The sequence below is a fragment of the Passer domesticus genome, chromosome Z (genome assembly GCF_036417665.1).
Source record: "Passer domesticus isolate bPasDom1 chromosome Z, bPasDom1.hap1, whole genome shotgun sequence".
Lineage (NCBI taxonomy): Eukaryota > Metazoa > Chordata > Aves > Passeriformes > Passeridae > Passer > Passer domesticus.
In genome coordinates this window covers 70,967,318-70,973,334 of record NC_087512.1, presented here as the reverse complement: position 1 = coordinate 70,973,334, position 6,017 = coordinate 70,967,318, and positions in this window count along the sequence as shown.

Sequence of the window (6,017 nt, the reverse complement as noted above, 5' to 3'; positions counted from 1 at the left end):
GACCACCAACCCACCTGTCTCATTCTCACTGTACATAAAAGAGAGCTCTCCAGAGGCTGCTGGGGTTGCTGATGCTGGCACCTGGCTCATTCCATGCATTTATAACGCAAGCATCAGTTCATTGTGGGCATTTAGACTGCAAATCAGCGGCTACAATTTGCAGACACTATATAATCAACTGTCATTGCTGACCTTGTTTTCCAGGCACACCTTGATTACCATGCATCACAAAAACAATCACAAAACCACAAAAATACAAACTCAATCACAAAACACAAAGAGAAGACTTGACTGTCTACCCTTCTCCCAGAAGAGGCTTTTGCATTTATATGTGTGACTTTTCATGAGCAGAAATATGACCTTCCCTGGGTTCCTTTCCAAATCAAATGCTGTCTCTTAGGAAAAAAGTGTCCTGAAAGTGTTTGGCATATTAGTAATTTAAAAAACAAACAATCAAAAAAAAAAAAAAGAAGAAACAAAAAAGTAAAAAACGCCTGCTTGCAGTCACAGAGTCACTTGGACTTGCCTTGTGCTGTGTTGCAGTAAGAGGTTACCTTTGTCTGTGATCCACTCACAGCCAGCACTTCATTCCCACTTCTATGGATGTCATAACAACACTTGACACAAGGAAAGATTACTCCAGTGCCAGCAGACTACAGCAAAGTGACAAAGTACTATTAGCTGTGACCTTTTAGTACCTTTTCTTTCCAATATTCTCTGTTCCTGATGTCTTTCGCAATAGATAAGGAAGCAAAGTCAGATCAAGTAACTCCTTGCAAGTGAGATCCACTTCAGCCAGAAAATGCAACCACTTTCAAAATGTGCTCCCAAATAATTTTGATTTGGTGGCTGGTAGCAATTTTGTTGCAAGATATTTAGTAGCTTAAAAATTGGACAGATTTTGTCAAGGGCAACTATTGACTTAATAACGGCAGAGAAAACTAACTTATTCATCACTTTCTCAGCTAACACTGGTTCAGATAAGTAGCTGGAGATCTACAGCAGCATACATTAGCCCATCTAAAAGCTGTCAATTTCCACTTGCAATGACAAAGGGCTCTGACCTGACTGAAGAAAAGCCTGGGTTTTGCAATCACCTTCTTTGCACATGTAATTAGGGCTCCTCAGGTTGTCCCTGCCAGCAGGAAGAGAGGTCTCCTGCCTGGACCAGAGGCCAGAGAATCCTATACCGTGTAAAGGAAGGACAAGGCCCCAGGGCAGTGAGGAGTAAAATCCACCACCAGCCCTGCTCCCATGCCATGCATGCCACGGTGAGATCCCCAGAGGTGCTGGGATGTGGAGACCTGGAGAGGAATTCCCTGGGTTAGGGAGACACAAGAAGCTTCCCTCAAAATCTGGTAGAGCCCATTGGCTCCTTTACCTTATTCCTATGTCCCTCAGTCACTCCCTCTCTGTTCCCCTATTGGCACTTCTCTTTGTACTGCCCCTATGCCACTGTTCAGCCCCAACACCTTGGGACACAGAAACCTGTACTCTCCCCATGAGTCCTGCCTTTGGACCCTGAACATCTCACCTCGAGCCTGAATTAAACATCTGTGGATATTATGCAAAGACCCTTTTTGCTTCCTTTACCCTGGACTATGCTAGCAGATATTTCAGCTGCAACACTGGGAGCCCCTGCAAGATGATGGGCTGCAGTCAGGCAAGCGCAGCCCTCGAGGCACCAGCCACGTGTTGGGTGAAGCACTGAGTGCTGCTGCTCCTGCTGCTGGTGTGCTCACCAACACCCAGAGCCACACCAGAGCCACTCCCTGCTGCTGGTGTGCTCACCGACACCCAGAACCACACCATAGCCTACTCCGGTGTCACCCAACAAGTCAGCACAGTAACACCTACAGAGAATCTTGCCTTGTAGCCTCAGTAATAATGGATGGTTTTCATTACTTTGTTTCATTTTTCACATCCCCAGGAGTGCTGTTCTCCTTGCAAATTGCATCCTTGGTTTTCATAAGTGTCTGCATTTAATTAGCCTCAAATTAGAACCTGCAGCAGGGCTGTAAAGCAAATACTTAGGAGTGAAGGACTAGAATAAAAAAGGACCTTTTTTTTTCCCCTGAAGGAAATCATTCACAGCTGCAGCAGCAGGGAAAGACATTTTAAAGGGATTATACTGTATACAGTAACAATCTTTATTAGTGGTGTCTGAAAAATTGCCACACTCAGATATCAAAAATACCCCTCAAGGCTACACAGCTATAGAACCTTTTTTGCTTTTCATATGTAAAACAAAAAAAACCAAACAATCAGCCACATAAAAATTAACCTGAGTAATAGATTGACTAGTAAATATATTTTTCATATTCAAGAGAATGTGAATTCAAGGACATTTATTTTGTTGCTGGAAAAAAAATATATCTTTAATGTTTTGGGAAGTAGCTTTACCTCCCTTAAAAAATTAATAATTGTATGAATTAGCATAAAAAATGAAACATTCTTAAGAATAAGAAAATGTCTGTGTCATTAAAAATTTTTCTGCAGTTGTCCTCGTTCCCCAAATTCTATATTTAAGAGAAAAAAATAGATTTTTTTCTGAGGAAAGAACCACACACTTAGCTGGTGCTATGAAGTCCCTTGTGCTTTTGAAGTGCCACCTGAAACAGGCACAAAGAAGCAAGCTGATTTTCAGAGGTGAAATTCTTGGAGCATCTTTAGACTTTTGTGTGGCCATGGGAACTAGGCAGGGGATCTGACACCCCCATGGCAATTACAAGGTAAAATTAATTTTCCTGTCTGGGTTTGCCCTGGGCAGAGAATTTCATCCATGGTCTTGCAGAGATTTCCATGTTCCATGGAAGAACAACTTCAGCAGTCCTCAATCCTCTGAACTTGCCTACCCCTGCAATGCGTCAGCACAGGCTTTTGTGAAGCTGCATGGTGAACCAGATGGAGGAGCTGATTTGCAGAACAAGAGGCCTTATTTTCAGCTGCATTGTTTCTTTGATGCAGCACAAGCGCAGCAAGGGCAGCACTGGAAGAGCTCAGGGGCTATTGGATCAAGACCTTATAAGGACAGCGTGAGGACACTTGGTTTGCTCAGCCTGGAGAAGACACTGGGAGTTGTTTCAGCCCAGGCACACCTTGTTCCTGGACTTGTTAAACCTCATGAGATTCCCATGGGCCCACTTCTTCATCTTGTCTAGGCCCTCTGGATGGCATGCCTTCAGGTTTGTCAACAGCACCACTCAGCTTGGGATCATCTGCAAATTTGCTGAGGGTGCACTTGATCCCTTCATCTGTGTCATTGATGAAGCTACTAAATAAATACTGGTCCAGATACAGACACCCCTGAGGGACACCACTTTTCACTGATATCCACTGGGACCCTGAGATGTTGACCACTACAATCTGGATGTGACAGTCCACCACCACTTTTCTATCCATCTAACATTTGACTCGACAAATCCATCACTCTCCAATCTGGAGAGAAAGACTTTTAGAGGAAGACATGCCAAAGACTTTACATAAGTCCTGATATAATACATCTGCAGTCCTTCTCTTATCCACTGATGCAATCTCCCCATCACAGAAGGCCATTAAGTTGGCCAGAAAGGATTTTCCCTTGGTGAAGCCAAGCTGGCTGTCTCAAACCACCTCCCTATCCTCCCTGTGTCCATTATCACAGCTTCTAGGAGGATCTCTTCTATGTTCTTCACAGGTACTAAGGTGAGCTGACAGGTCAGTGGTTCCCAGGGTCCTCCTTTTCACCCTTGTTAAATATGGGTACAATATTTTCCCTTTTCCAGTCACATGGAGGTTCACCTGACTGCCATGACTTGGCAACTACATCAGCCAGTGCTTTCAGGATACATCTCATCAGGTCCCGTGGACTTATGTACATTCAGATTCAGGTGGTCACCTTCTCCTATGTGCTGTCACCAGTTTACCAGCATAGGCTGTTGGCCTGCTTTTTCCAGTAAACACACCTGCAGAAGGCCTTTCTCTTATTCTCTGCTTCTGTTGCCAGGTCCAGTTCCAGCTTGATCTTTAAGGAGAATGCTGAGAACAAGACTGGAGGAATTGAATCAGATGCCAAAAACATGTATGGAAAACATGGGGTGTTTGGAGTTTTATTGCTGGATGAATTTCTTGATGCCAGTCATGGCATAGCTGCTGAACAGCTGTGCTGCCTGGAAATCCTGGGAAATGCAAGTGTAGGAGGGAGGCTGCTTTTTAACGTTTTAAACACTGAAACATGTTTAAATCTGTTTACTCATATTGACATATTTAAAAACATATTAAATGTGTGATTGTAATAGTGTGCCAGAATAGGAAACTCCTACTCTCAGCAGTTGAAGTTCATCCTTTCTTAACCGAAGCACCATTCCTTCAGGGACTTGTTTGTGACTAGAGCTTCATAAGCAAGCTTCATAAATTGCAACATAAATTCAAATTATTCTACTCATATCAATGTGGTTCATCTGAGTTGCTTCAGATGAGAACCCAGGCCAGCAGCATCACTCTGATCAGATGAAATAGCAGCATTCAATCACTAGCCTCAGTTCTCTACAGAAAGAGGTCCTCAGAGAATTGTTCTCCTGTCCTTCTTTTCCTTCACTCTTGCACCATTACCCTCGGTGTCTACCACTAGGCAGATGAATGGCTGACTAATTTGCTGACATAATTTTTATGTCTGCATAGCTCTGCAGCAATACTCTCTTTCCTTATCCTACACAGAGTTATAGAATCATTAAATGATTTGTTTTGGAAGAGGCCTTAAAGATAATTTTGGTTCTACCACCACTATATGGACAAGGACACCTCCAATTAGAACAGGTTGCTCAATCCCTCATCCAATCTGGCCTTGAAGACTCCCTGAGATGGGGCATCTATAAATTCTCTGGGCTACCTGTTCCAGTGTTTCACCACCTTCACAATGAAAAAGTTCTTCTTATATCTGACTGAATCTACTCATTGAGTCGGAATCCATTCCTTCTTGTCCTACATGCCTTTGTAAATAATCCCTCTCCAGACTTCTTGTACAGCCCTTCAGGTACTGGAAGGCTGCAGTGAGGTCTCCCTGGTCCCTTTCCTTCTTTGGGCTGAACAGTCCCAACTCTCTTAACCTATCTTTTCAGGAGAGGTGCTCCAGGCCTCTAACAATATTAAGAGTCCTCTTTCTTATGTAAGCTAAATACTATCTATATGGCACAAAACAGATGTGTTGTCTTGAAGATCCTTTCTGTTCTGTTCACTTCAAGTAATAGCTTTTCTATAAGCCAGTTCTCTCCTCTATTTGCTTTGGCTGGCTCATAGTGAACCTTGCAGATCATTTTTTAAAATTGTATTCTGTATTGCATGAGAGCCAAAATATAGAAGTGGCTACATCCTCTAATTCTGCAGTCCTAGATTCTATGCAAATAGCATTGAAATTGTTATTTTTCATTCTCTGTCTTCCTTTTCTTCTTTGACTGATACAGAAAATATCAAAAAGCATCAGGTGCAGCAGCTTTCAGCCAAACCTAATTAAAAGGAATTTGTTTTACATATAAATTAACAGCTTGAGATTTCCATTCCTGCTTCATCTTAACAAGAATTCCTTGTTGTAACAGCAAATGTTAATTTTAGTGATTTTAACTTGTTTTTTGGCCAGAAATGGACAAAGTGCTTATATATATTTTTTCCATTCATCTGGCTCTTTCCATCATTCCTATCAGAGTGCTCCATTTCTGCTTGAATGTCTTCTCCAGAGGATAAGTGTTTTCACCTGGTATCAGCCTAATTTCCACATCTGATTTCCAGCCTCAGGCACTTCTCTCCCATTACCATCTCTGTACTCCTTGTCCTATCAGAGATTAAGGATGTCTCTTCAGTGGCTTTACACTAGGACCACAAATCTTTATTTTGTCTCCCTGATTTTTCCCACACTGTCCCTTTTGCTGCTTTTCCTAGTATGGGCTACACAATATACACCAGTGAAAATGCTTCCTTTTAGCATAACGAATTTTAGTGAGAAGAGTTTTGTGAACAAGGTTACAACTCCCAATAATAATTAAAGA